Source organism: Neopsephotus bourkii, unplaced genomic scaffold (assembly GCF_033783945.1).
Source record: "Neopsephotus bourkii isolate Nb327-2 ecotype Australia unplaced genomic scaffold, CSIRO-AGI_Nbou_v1 NB_1060, whole genome shotgun sequence".
Taxonomy (NCBI): domain Eukaryota; kingdom Metazoa; phylum Chordata; class Aves; order Psittaciformes; family Psittacidae; genus Neopsephotus; species Neopsephotus bourkii.
In genome coordinates, this window is record NW_026901548.1 from 1898217 (window position 1) to 1917223 (window position 19007).

General features: G+C 49.4%; 2 long non-coding RNA genes across 2 annotated transcripts; both read left to right on the forward strand.

Annotated features, from left to right (window-relative positions):
- The first annotated feature begins 5152 nt into the window (after positions 1–5152).
- LOC133216733 (uncharacterized) lies at positions 5153–7633 on the forward strand. The gene is made up of 3 exons (XR_009726708.1): positions 5153–5325; positions 6308–6447; positions 7062–7633. It is a non-coding gene; the product is annotated as an uncharacterized LOC133216733 (long non-coding RNA).
- A 9001-nt stretch (positions 7634–16634) lies between these two features.
- Positions 16635–18899, forward strand: LOC133216633 (uncharacterized). Its single transcript, XR_009726680.1, has 2 exons — positions 16635–17605; positions 18720–18899. It is a non-coding gene; the product is annotated as an uncharacterized LOC133216633 (long non-coding RNA).
- The last annotated feature ends 108 nt before the right edge of the window (positions 18900–19007 follow it).

Here is a 19007-nt window from a genome sequence, read left to right on the forward strand (position 1 = left end):
TGGGGAACTGAGCTGCAGTGACCCCCCAGCTCTGTTCTTGCTCTGCTTGAGGGAATCTGACGGGGGGGAAACAGGGATGTCTCAGCTTTGGGACAGCTCCAGTCTATGTTTGTGTGGTGGGTTCCCACTCAATGGCAGTGCAGAGCTGGTGTAACCCCCAGAGACAAGACAAGAAGAGCAATAACAGTTCTAGTTTTCATTAAACGCATCCACTTCTTGAGCTCCCTGCACCTGAAGGGTCTCATTGCCCCAGACTAGGCAGAAAAAGCCACAGCTTAAGCAACCTGCTCTAGCGGAAGGTGTCCCTGCCTGTGGCAGGGGGGGAACTGCATGAGCTTTAAGGTCCCTTCCAACCCAAGCCGTTGTGATTCTATGGACTTCGAGCCACCAATGGGGTATGGTCTCAGCTGTGGGTACATGTGAGATCTGAGCCCCAAGGCAGCCAAGATCCCCACAGAATGGGACAAGAACCTGGAACTGGACTGGGCTGGAGATGTCAGGGTAGCACTGGGCTTACTGGGGCTGGGGCAGCTGGAGACAGGGCACCCCATGGGCCAAAATACAGCAACTCCCTTTGGAAAGCAGTTCCTTAAGAAGAAAAGGGCAGCCTGCTGATCCATCCCTAAACTGGGATTAGTCAAAACAGGCAAGGACAAAGCGCCCTGATACATCAATTTACACTGCAAACTCTTCCCTGAAGCATCTGCCATGAGCTGTGTTTGGAGGCAAGATCCCAAATCGAACAGGATTGTGTTCCTGTTCAAACACAACAGGATGAGACCATAGTGCAGGACGTGGCGCTGGTGGCTATGGAGAAGCTCATCTTGCACGATCCCCACTACAGTACTTGTGTGGAGCATTAAGAGGGTTTTTTTCCAGCGAGAAGGGGATGGTGAGGAGTGACAGTCTCTGAATTGCAATTTGAAACGTTTACAGCCCAGTCAATCCTAATTCATTATTAGCTGTAATTGTTTCAAAGAAAGTGTCCACTGTTATGTAAAATGCAGCCCCAGATGCTCCTAATGGTTCAGGCTCTCTGATTGCTGTAATTTGCAAAGCTTTCGCCTTCTTTCCCCCCCTCCCTCTGTAGTTATGATGTGCCTTTTATGAGCCAGCCAGGAAGAAAGGGAGAAAAGCAGCCATTAGAGGAAAATAATAATGTTGTACCTGAAAGGCCATTAGTGAGTCTTATATGAAAGTATGCATCTGGTCTGTGCCCAGCCTGGCCTGCCTGCTCCGGCCACTGCTTGGGGACACGTGGAGCCTGTGGATGGGGGCACAGGGACAGGTCTGCAAGTGGGTGCGCAGCCCAGAGTGATGCTGCACTAACCCGGGCATCAGTGAATATCCAGTGCACTTCACAACTGATTTTCACAATTAGGGCAGGGAATCAGCTGGAGTGAAGCAGCTTTTGGCTGGTAAATGTATTGGGGGTGATTTTGCTGGTAAGGGGGGGGGATTGTCTCTTTCTTTGACAAGAAGGAGACATCCCTTTCCCACCTCCACCCTCTGATGTTGCTTTGTATCAAGGCAGAACTGCAGGGATGTCTCTCACCAGGATACCCAAGCTGTGCACTATGGGGCATTTCAAAGCTCCTATTGCTTGCTGTCTTTCGCCTCCACCTCTGTTTTCAGCTCAGGTATTTGTTTCAGCCTGTCTGTGTTGATCCTGTCACCGGGAGCTTCTTAAGTCCATAATATCAACCCAATTTAAAGAAGGCTTTACTTGATGAGATGGGTTTCAGCCCCTGCTGTGTGCAGAGGGAAGAAATGAAGGCTGGTTCACTGTTTCCATCACGTCCTGACCAAGACTGAGCTCTCACGGGATGAGGTGTGATCCTTGGGCTGAGTTTCTCAGTGCAGTTTGCCTGGATGAACTGTGCTAGATTGGAGTCAGACAATGACAGGTACTTTTAGTGCTTTTTGGGGTTGTTTTAGGGGAAAAATATGAATCAGAATGTTTCAGTTGGAAACAGACCTACAGTGATCATCTAGGCCTGAATAATACCCAAACTTATCATGAAAGAGGCTAGAGGACATGGATGCTGAGATTAAGTACAGTGTCCCCCATGTCCGGCAGATGCTGCCTCCGTAAATTACCTGGGGGTGAAAAGCTCCATGAATTACATTGGGTTTTCCTTCTTTCTGAGGACAGGCTGGGGGGAGCAGTGGGATTGGGAAGCAAAGGCCAGGAGGAGTGCGGAAGGCAGTGGGGAGGCGGGGGGTGGGATGGGAGGGCTGCCCTTTCACCTCTGCTCTCCCGCTCCTCCAAACCTATCCCTGTGTGACCCAGCCTTGCCACTTCCCACCAGACAGCCCTGCCCCGGCCCCCGCCCCAGGACCTGCTCCCCAGAGACAGCCTTTGTCTAGGGAAGATTGAGAGGGCTGGTGGAGCAGGGTGAATGCTTTACCCTTCACCTCCTTGGAGGGTGGTCCTGCAGGGTCATTGCCGGGGGCACAAGGGGCAGTGCGATGGTATTGTCTGCTTAGGAGCTTCAGGATGGCCTTTTAACAGGGCAGAAAGGCACACAGCACGCATCCCAACACCTTGCATTTAGCAGCATCCATCCTGACACCTTGCATTTAGCAGCACCCATCCCAACACCCTGCATTTAGCAGCATCCATCCCAACACCCTGCATTTAGCAGCACCCATCCCGACACCCTGCATTTTGCAGCACCCATCCCAACACCCTGCATTTTGCAGCACCCATCCCAACACCCTGCATTTTGCAGCATCCATCCTGACACCCTGCATTTTGCAGGATCCATCCCAACACCTTACATTTCACAGCACCCATCCCAACACCTTGCATTTCTCAGCACCCATCCCAGCCACTTGTACTCCTCCCCCTGTCCTGGTGCTGGAGAGTTCCTGGTGTTGGGAATAGAGGGAATAACTTATTCAAAGGAAGGATTTACTGTGTGTAAACTCAGGGGCTGTGGGTTCAGCTCTGGCAATTAGCAACGTGCATGGGGCTTGGAAGTGTCAATTAGGCTCTTGAGCCGTTGTTTACTCATTAACACAAGGTCTCTAATTACCCTGACCTGATGCTATGGGGGTGCTGAGGTTGGCTAATCAAACATGTACATCCTTTAAAAGGAAGTTAGGGCTCAGCACTGAGTGAAAATCCCCTTTCCACGGCTGAGCCCACGTTGTTTGGGGATTTACATCAACATCCCACTCTCCATCCCTGCAGGGGGATGGGAAGGAGGGAGCAGCCAGCGGCACTGACATTGCTTTATTGCCTCCCATGTCCGTGGCTGCATGGACCCGGCAGCCCTGGCTTCTATGGGATGTGTTAATGCAGGTCGTGGCGTGGCTGGACACGCCAGCCCCAGTAGGAATGGGGACGGATGTGGTGACAGCAGCCAGACAGCTCGCTGCATCAGGCAGGGGATGGATGGGGAGGGTAAGTACGGGGAGCTTTGCTTTGCCATCCACCAAAATGGTGGGTTTGGGGGCTAATTGAAACACAACAAACTCCCCAAATCAGAGCTAGGAAAAGGATGCTGCAATCGTGAGCACAATGGTCACACAGGAACCGAAGCAGCCTTTCTCCTTCGATTATTTTGTTTCCCTCCATCTCAATTAACTCCCTTTATTATTCCATCACGGAAATAGTTTGTGCCTTTAACGGATGGGAGGAACACTTGCAAATGCTTTTTTGTCTGAAGGCAAAGCTGTTTGGTGTTACTGAACTTCAAGGGATCCTTCCCTGTTTCCGCTCCTCTCCCTTTCTGCGCTGAGGCAGAACACGGCGTAACTTAAAAGTCAGTGATTCAGACTGCAATTATAACCTAAAAGCACAAATAAGAGATAAGCCGGCATCCTACTGCTCCCCATTTGCATCCGTGTCACATGGGATGAAGGGGAAAATAAAATCTGCTTTTAGAAAGTGTTGAGCCAAAGAATCTGGTCCAGCAGAAAGGAGGAAATAAACAGATCCCCTGAGGCACCGGCTGTTTGAGTTGCAAATGACAACGCCGTTGGAAGACGGCACCAGAGAGGCCCAAGGAGTTTGCACACAGGTTTCCCACCCCAGCTGGCCGTGCGTGGAGCTGAACCATCAGCCTGATACCGGTAAAAAGCCACCTTATGCTGGTTTTTGCTTGTCCTGTGAGTGCCGTGCATCTCAATGGGGGGAGTTCCTATTGGTCCCCAAAACACTGGCACAGAGGAGCTGTGGCTGCCCCATCCGTGTCAGTGCCAGACGGAGTTGGAGCAACCTGCTCTAGTGGAAGGTGTCCCCTGGTTGGAAGGTTGGAACTGGAGGAGCTTTAAGGTCCCTTCCAACCCAAACCAGGCCGGGATTCTATGATTTCCAGTGGTGAGAAGGGGAGGTGGTGCCATGGGGTGGCTGTGGTTTGCCCACCCCATCAGACAACCATCCCATGCAGCTCCTCAGGGCCAGCACCTCTAACAGAATCCTCTGTTTTGGGGAGCTATGGCTCATTTTAGCATCAGCAGAGATTTCCAGTGCTCTTCTTTTGGAAGACTGAAAAATCACCTCCCAGGGTGTTTCAGGTTTCTGTGTTTGCAGAGGCTGTTGGGAGCTCGCTGGGGCTCTGTAAACACTTCTTGCTGAAAACAAACTGGGTTTCGAGACAATGGACTTTATATTCAGAACGTGCTGGGTTTGTAACAGAAAAAGTTTACCCAAGAAGAAGGCAGAAGGAGGGGGTTTTTGGCTGAGATACTGAAGAAAAGCAAAGCTATCGTATGTGGGAGCAGGGAGGGAGCTGTGCTTTGTGTCTCTTGGGCTGGAAGGAACTGAAGTCCTGCCACCAAGTCTCAGCTGCAGGAATCTGTCTTCCAGGCTGGGAGCAGATTGTTCCCCAGCCAAGCACTGAGCTGGACACGAGGAGCCACGTCAATACGTTTGGTTCCCCAAACTTGGCTCTGTCCTTTGCTTCTCCCTGCCTGTGGGGTTGGAGCTGGATGATTTTAAGGTCCCTTTCAGCTCTAACTATTCTATGATTCTACCTCCTGCTTCCCATATTCCAACGCTTCACAAAAGCAGGTTTTATTTTCCCTTGCCCATATCCCAAGACCTTTAGCACCGCCTTTACCATGGCTGTGGGATGGATCGTTCCCTAACATCATGCAATGTTTTACTTGGTGTTTCCATATCCCAAGCCCCGCAGTGCGGGCAGCCGGAGGGTCTCCTGCCTGGCCCCGGGAAGCAGAGCAGCTGTGCCAGGGATGCTCTGAACAAAGTCCCTCTCCTGGTGCTGGCAGCCTGTGATTTGCATACAGATGCGTAGGAAATCCTGGCGGATCTCAGCGTCGAGGGGGAAGGGGATCGCTGGGGAAGGCAAAGAGGTAAGGATGGACAATGTGCACCCCCAAAAATCTCCACCTTATTGTGGCAGGCTGGGGGACCCAACAGCAAAGCGGTCGCCACATCCACCCCGGTGTGTGTGTTATCAGGAGCAGCCTCCAGCCAAGCAAGAAAGGAGGTGCAGGATGGTCCCCCAAATGCAACATCGTCCTTGCCTGTCTGTTCCTCCTCCTTCCCTTTCCTGCCACTTCTCTTGCTCCTCCTTTTCTCATCTTCATCAGCTTGTTCTCATGCTTTTCCCCTCCTGCTGTCTTTTGTTGGAGATCCATGGTAATACTTTAAAATGGTGTTTAGATCCTGCTCACTGGCTGTCCAAAAACAGCTCTGGGTGCTCGGAGCAGTCTTACCCAGAGCACAATCCCACCTAACTGTGCAAATGGTGTGAAACCTCATCCCCACCACCTTGAGTCCCTATCCCATGCCAAAGGTGGGTATTCACCAGAAGCAGTGCCCCATCCCTGGCAGTGCTCAAGGCCAGGTTGGACACAGGGGCTTGGAGCAAGCTGCTCCAGTGGAAGGGGTCCCTGCCCATGACGGGTTGGAGCTGGAGGAGCTTTAAGGTCCCTTCCAGCCCAAACCATTCTGGGATTCTGTGACGTTGCAGGCTAAGGAGGGGTGAACAAAACCTCCATCAACAAGCAGAGAAAAACTACGGCCTGCAATCGCTTCACCCCCACTCAGGAGGGTTGGAGGAACTCCAACTGGAGACTGCCATGGTCCATGAACAGTCTGTTTGCTTTATTGTAAAGAAAGGTTATCTATCAATTGTGTTTGAACAGCAAATAAATGCAGAGGAGCTGTGAGCGGCCATGAAGGGTCCTTGGGCAGAAGGGGAGGATGACTTTGTCAAAGCCCCTGTTTGCACAGCTGGATCTCTGGGTGTTTTGCAGCATGGAGAACGCTGAGGTTGCATATGAATGAAACACTGAGCTCACCACCTACTTTCTGCATGTCCTTCCCCAGATGCTGTTGGCTCCACGTTGCCTTTGCTGCTGGACTCCAAACCCCACTTGACATGAGGCTGGCAATGGAGGGACTGGCAATGGAGGAGGGGGACATGACGACGTGGGGACACACACATTGACTTCCCAAGTGTTGTGAAGGTAAACCACTGAGCATCGCATCTCAATGAGCAGCCCAGCAACCTCCTCCCCTTCCAATGTGCAATTAGAGAGAACAAAACCCCAGCACCATGGAAGCAGGGGAAACGAGGCAGCTTCCTCACCATCCTTGTAGCTCCCGTTATCCAAGATTGTCCACAGCATCCCAATTGCATGACCTTGGCAAATGGCAAATTGAGTCTGTTTGTCACGTGGCTCCTTAAGAGGTGCTTGCCTGGTGAATGGCCTTGGCATACATTAAGTGAATAAACCGCCCTATTGTTGGGCTCCTTCAGCCGCCCTGCTCCGTTGACCTATTCAATAACTGTTTGTTTGCACAGATTTCCCTGTACAAGTGCAACAAGCTGAACCCTGGATCTGAGCAGATGTGTTTGGAGTAGGCTCTCTCTCACTGCTTCCTTCCCATCAAGGTGTATTGTTGTGTCTTTTGAGAGCTCAAGCTCTCACCAGCGTGGCTCATTCAGGCAAAATTTCTGTGCTGCTTGCAGGGGCCCTCCGGGGTTTCCAGGCTTGATTTACCTCTTCTGGGGCCATATTTTGAGCCTCAAACTAACCCAAAACTTCCTCCTATGTGATTTCTTTATGTTTTATCGCAGCATATCTGTGCATGATGAAACAGGGAATGAAATGGGGCACAGGGAAGGTGTGCAGCCAGTTTGAAGCCAGAATTGAATCAGGTGTGTCAGCATCTGCTCTCTGAGGCTGATGGGCTCTGGAGAAGGTGCCCTGAGCAACTCTGGGCCTCTCTCTGTTGCAGGCATCTTTTGCCTTGACCTCACTTCACTGCACATCCTAGCCCTTCCCAGCAGCCTGGAGCTCTGCCTGGGCTTACAGGTAAGAAATCCCCAACCTGTTCTTCTGGGATACTGTGAAGCCAAACTGTTCTTGTGGCCTGAACCCTTGTGCTAAGGCAGACGCCTGCAAGTGCCTTTGTTTCAGGAGTTCCATTTTCCAGACATGGAATATGGAGGATTTTCCCCAAGAAAACACCTCTTCATTTTAAAGACATGGTTTGGCCCCTAAATTGTCTGGTATACATAACCCACTGCTGGTAGCTCATGTGTTCTACCCAGAAGTAGCAAAGAGCTGTGTAAATATCATGAGTTCAGGCTGCTCAGGCACAATCTGCCTTGATGCAGAGACCCAGTGGCTGAAAGGCTGATGGAAATACACTCTTCAGCAGTAAAAGTGAAGGGATGACCCCACGTGTTTTAAAACGGGGGTATGGAGTAAAGGCACATCCGTCAAAACAAAGAAACTGTGGCAAGCTCTGGAGTTTGTGATGCTGCTGCCTGAAATCAAAGTCAGCTCGAGGTGAGCTAAAAATACAGGAGGCACTCTGCGGGGCTGTCATGCCAAGACCCAATAAGCTACTAAAGTTCTGGAGGTGTTCAAACCCTTTTTCCCCGTTGATGTATCGCATGCATCACAAATACCCTCAAACGAGCCATTTGTGCATCTCCATCCAGACGGAGCCGACAGAGTGGGGGGATAAACTAAACACATGCAAATATGATTTCAGGGCAGGCTGAGATTGGATGGAGGTGAAAGAGAGAAGTTAAACACAGAAGCATATTTATTTCTGCATAATTTTGTCAGCTTTCTGCTGGCAGCGTGAGACTAAACCTGGGAGGAGCCTGACCTCCGGATTAGCCGAGGGAAGACATGTGCTCGCTGTTTCGGAGTCACCATCTGTGAGGGAGATACCGGCGAGCGAAGACGCGTGGCAGGGAGACGGCTGCAGCAGGAGAGGGACCGCCGGGACCCTCAATTCCTGAGCATCCTCCTAAGCCCCGCCTGTGCATTTATCACTGCAACGAGTTTCTTCTTGCCAACGGGGGCTCTTCAAGCTCTTCTGTGTCTTCCCCACCTCCAGGGGAACTTTTCCCCCTTTCTCCCGCAATCAGCCCCGGCGGCTCCATTTGCTTTTGTCTCCCGTTAATTGCTTGCTACTTTTCAGTGCCTGCTCCTCCCCCTTGGAAAGATAAATTTTAAAGCCGGAGCGGGGTGGAGAACGGCTGAGCCCGCTGTTATTTTTGACATTCGCCCCAGTGACAGCTGGACCTTGCAAGGCTGGGGCCGTCCGCACACAAAGCCTATTAGCTGTGCCCACTCACTTAATGAGGCCTGAAGTCTGGAAGGAAAATTTCCTCCCCGAAGTGTGGCAGAGCCCCTTTGTCATTGTAAACAGGCGCTGCTCACCCAGCCCTTGCCTTGCCTTTCTCCTTCCTGCCACCGTGGCTTTTCTATTTACTCAGGAAACAAAAGCGAAGCCGTGTCAGTGTGCGGGGAGGAAAATGCACCCAGCTCATCGGGTTCACATGCACACCGGCCTCTGCCACCCACCCACCTCGGACAGGGCTCCCCGGTGTCACCGACACCATGGGATACCCAGGGAGCGCGCTACGGGATGGGGAAGGAGGGATGTGCTTGGGGTTGATAGATCCATAGGAGCTGCTCCCTATAGGAACAGGCTATACAGGTCAGAATGGCAGTGGGAATAAGCAAGATGCTTCCTCCAAAATCCTTTACCTGATCACAGTGATTTGGGGCTCCAGCATTTCCTGTGTTATCCACAAAGTTGGTTTTGAGGGATATTTTGTTCCATGAATTTTTCATCATTTTCTTTCTTGTGCAAGGACCTTCCTTCCCAGCTCTACAAATAATTCCTGAAGGAATATTTCCTTCTGCCTCTTTTGAACTTGAAACCTGCCCAGGTTGGGAGCATTATAACCCCCAACATGCCCCATTTACATTGGGAGTCACTAGCCAACAGAATAAAACCTTAATTACCTATAAAGCACTTTAGGAATGGGAACACTCTTGGTGTAACTGGTAGCACAAGTTTATTGAGACTATTAATAATATACAAGCAAAGAAAGTGGGAAAACACCCAAATGAGACCACCTTGCAGATGGTCCTTTCTTGGGCTAAGGGTGACCAGTCACTTGACATAGACCCTGCTGTCAAGGGCAAGGAAAGTTACTAGAATGAAAGCTTTGGAATATAGGTGTTGGTTTGATTAAAGAGATTAAATCTGCGGGTCTCATGATTTGGAACATAATCTTCAATGCCATCCAGGTGTGAAACAGAGCTGGAATATCTGTCTGGTCTTCATCCAGGCTGGGATAGAGGTGAGAGGTGTGGGCTGTCCCTTCTTTGGCATGTTGCTACCAAAGCCTAAGGAGCATTTGAATATCCTGCTTAGAGTGGTGTGAGGGCAGGCTGAGGCTTCTGCACACATCACAGCCTGCACAGGAGTGATCTGCTTTGGTGGTTAAGTGGGTATAGGATGCTTTGGGAGATGGACCTCAGAGCATGTCCCCATGCCATTGCTTTCCTTGGCTGACCCTGGAGGAAACTTCCTGGAGGCTTCAGCAATGCAGCCCCCAGCCTGCAATGTCTGTATCTGAGGACACCCCTTCCCCCTTTTCCTTTTTGTTCCTTCTTCTCCAGGGATTTGCTTGCTGGTTTTTAAATATTTGCATATTTCAGTGCTTGCTTTCTGTTGGGAACTAAGGCTGTTTGGGGAAAGCTGAGCCATTCTCTAAATGGGAGTCAGGCAGAAATTACCTTTTTGTTTGCCTTGCAATTATCACAGCAAAGCGATTCCTTTCTTCCTCCCGGAGCCAGTAATTTATTTCTTAACAGAAAAAACTGCAATGTTACTTGAAGAAAGCCGGGTTAATGCTGGCCTTGTTTTCCCTGTGAAGTTAAGCTGGCTTTGTGACTGAAGTGTTTGGCTTCAATTTATGAAATTGCTTGTGGGTATGTCCCACTTTGGGAAGACACAAGAGGCATTCACGAGCGCGAAAATCTCGGGTTCCAAATTGACTGTTTAGTAACAAAGGGAGGGAAAAGACCAATCTTTACCCTGCATTTCAAACTTGCCTTTGCCAGTGTTTCTCCAGTGGTTTTTCCTTGTTCGCTTCGTAAATCCTAAGGTGTAAAACTGACTGTCAGGAAACCTGCAGTGATTTTGGTCTCGGCATTTCCTGCTCACTCCTTCAGTTCCTTGCCAGCCCATGAGTGGAAGGACTCCTGTACTCACCTGATACGGCCTTCCCTGAGCAATGCTGCATCAAGGGATGATGGAGAAGGAAGTGGAATAACTAATACTGATGAGAAGTCACCAGGTCTTTCCCTTTGCAAAAGCCCTCTTGACCCATTTGAATTTCAGCCTGTTTTGGAGATGAGGGAAAGAGATTTTCTGCTCTCACTCGGCTTTGTGTGAACTGCTCAGACTGCAGCAGCTTTGGTAGAGCTTCTCATTGACCATCCCAACTCCTGCTGGCTTGGGCCAACACCACCTCTTTGCAGCAGCTTAGTCTATCTATCTGATGGGTAGTCAGGTCTTGATTGACAGTGCTGATTTGGCAACCCAAGTCTCCCAGTTCAATGAGCATCCAGGTTAGGGAACTGTGCGTAAGTGATGAGTGCAGGGTAGGAATGTGAAAGTTTGGGCTGTAAGAGTGATGCTAAAGCACAGCTTTACTGTCTGCTTATTTGAAAGCCTTTCAGCCACATTTCTCCATAAATCCTCTAGTATTTTCCTTATTGTCAATGGAAACCTTCCTGTTGCAGTCACCTTACATAGGGCTGCTCTCGAGAGCAAGGAGCCTGCTGTGATCCCCTTTTCTTCTCATGGTTCTGTGTAATTTCTGTGTAAATTGACACAGAGAAGTCTGCAGAAGCTCCTCTTCCCACTGACGTCCCCTTGTCTCTGTGCAAGGGGATTAGGACATAGCAAAGGAACCACAGAGATCAGGGAGGGGGTTGTGCTATGCACCAAGGTGGGGGTGAGGAGCCTTTCTCCATCACTGTGGCCTCTTCATCTCAATGTCCTTCTAATATCTGCTAATCGGCTTTTCATTTGTAGGCTCCGTTTTAATTCACCGGTGTTCATACCTCCGACATTAAGTTGGCAAAGCTGGTGCCTGTGTAAAAGCTGTAAGTCAGGACTGGGCAAACGGCTCCAGGAGTGCCTGCGAGCTTGGCGTGTGTCAAGGGGATTTGCATTTTGAAGACAGAGCTAATCCCTTTTCTATGGCCTGCACTCGTAGGCAGCTGCCCCAGAAGCGTTTTGCCTGTCCTCTCCTTCACCCTCCCTGTTGATGGGGATTTCAGAACAAAGAGGGTGGTGGGTTAGGGCTGGGAGCACCAACCTGATGTGCAGGAGTCCTGGCTCCAGCCCTCTGCTCTCATGCAGCCTCCTAAGGTGACCCTGGATACGTCCTGCAGACTACATTGGGCTTACACATGCTAGCATCCAACCCATCCGTGAAGCTGGCCTATAGCCCAGTGCGGGTGGCCAGCCCAGGTCAGGAAACCTGCTGGGGGACACAGCTGGAAATGGGTAAATGCATGACCACCACACCAGCACTTCCAACCAGCCTTTTAAAATGCAGACTGCGTCTACTCGGTATTGCTGGGGTTGTATTTTGAGAGCTCTGTGAAAATCTGGACACGTGTTTCTGTTCCTGTGGTCTGCAGTGCCTTCTAAATAGCTGATATTGAGCGAGGGTTAGATTTCATATCATCTCGGCTTAAAGATGCACAGGCAGCAGGAGCCGCTCTGAGGCCAGCAGCTGACGGGGGAGATGTCAGAGATGTCCAGAGGCCCTGGATCAGACCATGCTTTCCAAAGCCAGCTGCAGGATGTAGATACTCAGCACTCACTGAAATGAATAGCAGTGTTAAATCTAACTATTCAGCTGGCTTTGCCAAGTGAATTCTTGTGAACATCCCTTTTGCCACTATCTCATTAGGAGTATTAACCTGGAGATCTGGCCTGAAGGTAGGAGGATTGAATGCCAAGAAATGTGGCTGGATTTGACTTTTGTGCTTCATTTTCAGAGTCCAGGACGATCTTTCCACAGTACTGGTGATTATTTGCACCAACCCTGCTCAATGACTGTCTTTTACGCAGTTGTGACGAGGGGTTTGGAAGCTGAGGAGGAGTTTTTGGACCATTTCCAGTCCCTTCTGTGTGAGTCTGCAGTGACCTGACAAGATACTTCAAGCCTCAAGGAGGCCAAGCTCCCTGTTAGCTATTGCAGAGGAAGGAAGATTTACAACCCCAACTATGGTCCAAGAACGCTTCCTTTTCCACCAAATCAATATTTTCCAATAATGGGGGAAAATCTCCCACCAACTTTACAGCTACAGACCACACCAAGTCCATCAGTAAGTATGTGATTGAGGTGTTTGCAAGTGTTTGGTCTCTGATTTCTCCTCTTAGAGTGGGAAGATTTGCCCCAGAACAAGCAGCCCTCACCTCCATGTTAGTCCTGGGGATGAAAGCCCAGCACTGGCAATCTTTGATGTGATGATTTCATATCATGAGGTTGTTTGGGCAGGTGGATGCTGCCTGAGCAAGGAGCACAGCTCGGTCAGGTGGGCTTTTGCTGGCCATGCAGGAATGCAGATTCCCCCTAAGCAGGGAAGAAAACAGAGTTGGGTTGCATTTGAAATAAGGCTCGTGCAAAAATTTGCATAATAACACGTAAAAAAAAAGTGATGTGAAACTAAATATAGTGCAGTGCTGTTTTACCAACCTCTGGTTAATCAAAGTTAACTGCATCCTAATGTAATGCATGTTGCCTCACTGCACATCAAATTGCCATTCTTCCACACAATCGGCACGTTTCTGTAAAGCAGCTCTACAGAAAAGTACATTGGAAAGCAAAATCCCGACTATACTATGCTTCAAATTGCTGCCAAACTTGGTTTTATATTGATTTATGAAGTTTTAATGGTTTACTTTAAGTCTCGCCACATCATATGAAGCAAACCTGAGTGCGAGCATCAGTGCCTCGGTGAATCCCCAACTCCACATGGGAGGTGACGGTGGTGTTGGATGCTCCGCTGGGCTCTGTGGTGTTATGTCCCATACAGACACGTGTGGGAAGCACGTGGGTGCCTGTGTGCTGAGTGAAGCTCTCCCCTTTTCGAGCCAACAGCTGATTGACTGCCCTCACTCAGGGTTTTAAGCCACGAGGAACGCCGGCGTTCGGCACGTTCCTGGAAACACCCTGCTCTCCCTGTTCAAAGCCCCTGTGGGTTGAGCTCCTCCACGGCTGCTGTTAATAGGTTAATGAGACCCTCGTCTGGCAGAGTTGGAGTGCCTGGCTTTCTAAGATAAAACTATCCAGCGCCATGAGGAGGTTGGGCCTCTTTATGGCTGCACGCCATTCATCCTGAGTACACAAGAGCTCGCAAATTTAATAAGCAGAATCCATTTCAGCCCCGTGGCCTGCCATGGCAACAGGAGAGAGGGGCTCCAGCCTTCGCTGCTCAGGCATCATTATCTCCAGGGCCATCTGCTCCAGAGAAGCACAATCCCAAACTCATTTAAATAGAGCCAGCCTGAAATATGTGATGATTTTTCCCAGTCTCCCCCCTTCCCCGCCGGCTTCCCCCCGCTACACCTCGGCACACAAGCGGGAGGAGATGTAATATTCAAAGGGTGAGGAGAGGGTGCAGGAGATAAGATTATAGCGATAATGAATGGGGGAGGGAGGAACTTTCCTCCTTTGGCTGCCGTTCCCCGAGAATGCGAGAGGTTGTGATAAATTATAAATGTATTTTTCAAGTCATCTTCTTGGAAGAAATATTTCACAAACAATGATTCATCGCCCTCCCCAGAACTCAGCCTCTCAGGAACAATTAAGCAGTGAAGAAAACTAATGCAGCTAATTCGTTTCTTCCCCTGCTTTCTGACTGACAGCACGCTGTCCTCGTCACAAACGGGTGCAATGAGTTACCCTGCCCCTAAATGTGTTCACCCCTTGTAACTGGGGACAGTTTGGAAAGCAAGTGGGAAGGGTTAAAGGGAAGAGGACTCAGTCCTTGCCCTGTGAGGCTCAGATGATTTGTACCCATGGATGTGCTGCCTTGTATTTAGGGGCTCCCAAGATGGGGTTTAAACACGGACCCATAGCAGCCTGCTGAGATGTGCATCCCCAATGAAGATGGGGACATGGGCTTTGACAGAGGGACATAAACAAGAGCGTGCAAAGTTGCACCATGCCTCTGCTTCTGGGCAAAGTCATTTCTAATGCATCTGCTTTATTTCAGACGTAACTCACTGCTCAGCCGCGGGAGCTGTAAGGAGCAGCATGCACCAACGCAGGGGTAATGGGGGATGCCGGCGGGTGGTTTTAAAAGTCATTACTCCAACAGCGTGTAAAGTTTGAGGAGCACTTTGGGTTGTAGCTGGGAGGAGATGGCCAAGAGCAAGCAGCAAGGTGAGTAAGGGTGTTTCTCTGCCCAGCCCCTCCACTGTGGCTCTGTATGATAGGGGACGTGTCAGAGCCAGAGGGGAGAGAAGTTACCGCAGGAATTCCTGAAAGATGCCATTTCTCATTTGTTTTCTGTCAGGGGCTTCTGACCTCCACTCGCTGGGTCACACGAGTAAATCCATCATGGGCTGAAGGATGGGTTTCCTCTGCTGAACTGAATGCACCACCCATCCCCTGAGCACCCCTGTCCCTCCCGTGAGACTATAATGTGTGTGGAAACACCCGCCTTGCTCTCACGTTTCTAGGTCTGCAGCCCACATACCCCACAAAGCAGGAGCGCACGTGTACGTGCACAGAGGACTGAGGCTGCAGATGGGATAGGATGAAACAGGATGGGATGGGAAGCTGCAGCCTCCGTGGCTTTCAGGGCAGGTATGCAGTGGGATGTGGGACTTTGCCAGCTCCCGGTTCATGCATGCGTAGTGCTGGGGTCTCCTTCACCTGAAGCTCCAACCTGTCAAGTTTCCCATCTCCACTCCATGGCATATGGAGTTTGTGTAGATTATACGGAGCGAGGCTGCAGTACATCAGTGAGATCAAATGAAAGTGTAGAAATGTGTCTAGGGTAGGAGGGAAATGAAATCATATATATTCATTACATTTATTTAGTGTGTTAAGCCTCCCAGTGCCCATAACACCCTGCGTACTCTGTCATCCTTCACCTCCAGCAGAGGCAGCCACCTCTGGGAGAAGTGCCAGGAAACAAAAGCAGCATCACCGAGGCAGGGATGTGATGAATACCTGCGAGGATGGACATCCCCCCTGGCCCCAGGGAGAGCTGAAGGAGGCAGAATGGGATTATACATCTTGGAATCCAGAGTTTCCCACCATCAACTGGGTCCTGGGATATTTCTGTGTCTGCTCCTGTGGGTTTCTGCAGGAGTAATGCTTGCTCAGGTGAGGAAATCATGGTTTTATTGCTGGTGTCACCCCTGGGCAATGCAACCACATTTGCACAAGATATCTTGGGTGACCAAAGTGCCCAGTATCCCCTCCTGGAGGCCGAACCTGCTTTAGCCACATCCCTTACTTTGCACGGATATAATCTCTAAGCGTTCCCTAACCTGCTTGTCAAGTCATTGATTAGGAATGCAGACTCAGCAAACCCCAGGTGATAAATAGCCTATGACATATTAACTTGCATAGAAAGTCTCTATTGCTCGGAAATCTTTTTAGGTTGATAAATTGGAGGATCTACCACAAAATCCATAATAATATGTTTTTCTCTGTAGCTCAGTTAGAAATAATAAGGTACCAAGTGTTATCAGAGATGAATAAGCTCCAAAGTATTTGCAGAAGTATTTTAATTTATTGAACCTGCAGAATAGTTGAAATATTCATAAGAATGGTTTTGCTGCACGTTTCTCAGCTTTTTCATCTCCTGGACTGGATAGCACTACATAAAGACCTGAAGCTAACCAGGCCTTTGAATTCTCATCGTAGACACATTTGGCATACAAAAAGACAAACAAAACCCCTTTTTGAAGACAGGAAGAGAAGGCTGCGTGGAGACCTCATAGCAGCCTTCCAGTATCTGAAGGGGGCCTATAGGGGTGCTGGGGATGGACTCTTCATTAGGGACTGTAGTGGAAGGACAAGGGGTAATGGGTTAAAACTGAAACAGGGGAAGTTTAGACTGGATATAAGGAGGAAATTCTTTCCTGTGAGGGTGGTGAGGCACTGGAATGGGTGCCCAGGGAGGCTGTGAATGCTCCATCCCTGGCAGTGTTCAAGGCCAGGTCGGACGAGGCCTTGGGTAATATGGTTTAGAGCGAGGTGTCCCTGCCCATGGCAGGGGGGTTGGAACTGGATGATCTTAAGGTCCTTTCCAACCCGAACTATTCTATGATTCTATGATTCTATTTAGAAGAAAACGTATTTCCTTTAAAGAAATTTCAGACCTTTGCTTCTCCTCATGTAAATCCTTGTCAGAAATGTCCCAGGAACTGCTGTTCCCAGTAACAAGCAGCATCCACGCCAGATGACAGAAGACCCAGAAGTCTTCACAGACAGGCTGATGCTGCACACTCCATCTGATCCTCTGTGAAATATCAGCCTGGAGTTCCACGGGCACCCTTTCAGCAGCCAGCCTCGACTCTTGCCTTAAGCGCACACACTCAATTATTTAGCAAGGAAAATGGGCTCCTGTAACTAATAAAACATCTGATTTAGCCCCCTAATCCCATTCTAACATCTTTAAACCAGTGCCAACACAGGTGAGACCTCTGGGAGAGGAAAGCTAAATATTGCTCTCTGCCTCGTGGCTTGCTTTCAAACGTACATTTCATTCCATCTCTGTTGCTCAGAATTAATGTTGCAAGGAGAGCAGCAGAGAGCTTTTCTAGGAAAGCATGGCAAATGCCCAGCTCCAGCAGAACCCAGCCTACCACTGTGCAGATCTGCTGTACCACGGGTAATTCATCCCGCATGGCAAAGACCTGCTTTTCTGAAATGCTCAGCTGTTAGCAAGCTGAGGGAACCAACCCACGGGTCAAAGCTCTCGGAGCAAATCTTCCTGCCTTGTTTGTCAGGTTTTTAAGAGATAAAACCCAGCAGGTGGGAAGGAAAAGATTGAAGGGGGCGATTTTTCATTCTTCCATAAGCAAATTCCTGGCCGCAATCTCTGCAGCTCCTGATGGGGTGGCCTAACGGAACTAGACAGCACAGCCCAAAATCTTGCCTGTGTAATTGTGTGCTTCACTGGACTGACACCAGCAATGAATTTAGCTCACTCGAGGCTCAGCTGGAGATGGGGTGGCTTTGGAGAAGCTTACGCTTCATCCCGCTGCATCACCACCTCCTTGATTGAACACCTTTTCTGCAGGCTCTGACAAGAGGTATGGAATTATCATTAAAGGTGTCCCTCAGACAGGCTCTAAGACATATTCTATCAGATTTATACCTGGGAGTATAAATCTATCAGATTTATATGAGGAATGAGGCGATAAGCATCTCCTTTTGCACCCCATGGGCTGATTCTGCAGGGGCTGGGGCTAAAGGGATGATGGTGTGGGGGCACCTTTGGGCTGGGAACCTATGCCTGGGAGACCAGCAAATCCCAATGTTTTGGCCTTAGTCTGGTGCCACTCAGCTTTAATTTTGATCACATTATCAAGAATTCACAAACGAAAAATAAGGAAGAAATTCGACATTTTCTGACCAAATAAAAAATAGCAGTTGAATTGTGCGTAGTGACGACGCATTGAGTTAGAAGTCCAGGAAGATTTGGGGCAGGCAATAGCTATAATTGTACCTAACATCCTTCCTGGCTTCTATTTCACACGCAGCCTTGTTTGCTTTCCTATTTGCTATTTTTGTGTTCTGTCATGGGTTTGAGCCGTGGTATTTTGAAAAGCTCTTCCCTGTGCACAGCAGCAGCTGCCGCCGCGCCACCAGCCCTGTTGCCATGGCTGAGCCACAGGGCTTGTGCCAGAATCTTGTTGGTCAACAAGCCTCTGTCAGCACTGCCGGGCTGCGTGTTTCCATAGCTATCCCTGGAGAGGGGCATCCTCAGATGGAGCGATGCTGCATCTCCCTTCTGAAGGACTCATCCTCAATGCGCTCGTAGGCTTGTAGTCCTTCAAGTGACTGTTTAGCACCCTACCAGCTGAGCTCTTGCCAAAGGAGGTCTAAAAGCAAGAGGAATGGTTTTTAACATAGAGCAGCTTGTTTGTGCTCATCAAAAGGGAGCGTTCAGCTTGAAAATGTCCCCTCTTCATGTAATTCATGGGCTTCAAAAAATCAGTTTCCTCAGATGCAGGTGCCTTGAGAACATCCGTTTTTAACACATTTGAAGGGGTGAATTCCTCTCACTGGACTTAATTAAGGACAGGTATGAAAACAAATGGAGGAAGAAGATCTGAGGAGGAAAGTGGGTCTATTAGGGAAGGACTGTAGGGCTTTTTAATTAATGCCAGAACAGCTGTCCTTAAACTGTTTCTCTCTTAGGAGCAGATTATCCCAGTGAAGGCTAAGAGGTCATGGAAAACAAGGAGCAAGTTCTGTTCAGAGCTTCTGCTTCCCATTTGCATCACTGTCACCAGCAACTGTGGAGCATTTGTCTGGTCCTTCCTTGGATTGCAGCGTATTTCTGTTTTCTTACAGCATAGACTCATCCCAGTTTGTTTCTAAGTGAATTGCTTTTTTGTTCATGTTGCCTATTCCCTAAACAGTCGTATTAGTGGTGGCAGCATGTCATTTTGATGGTGTTATGACAGTGTGACGCCAAATTCGTATTAA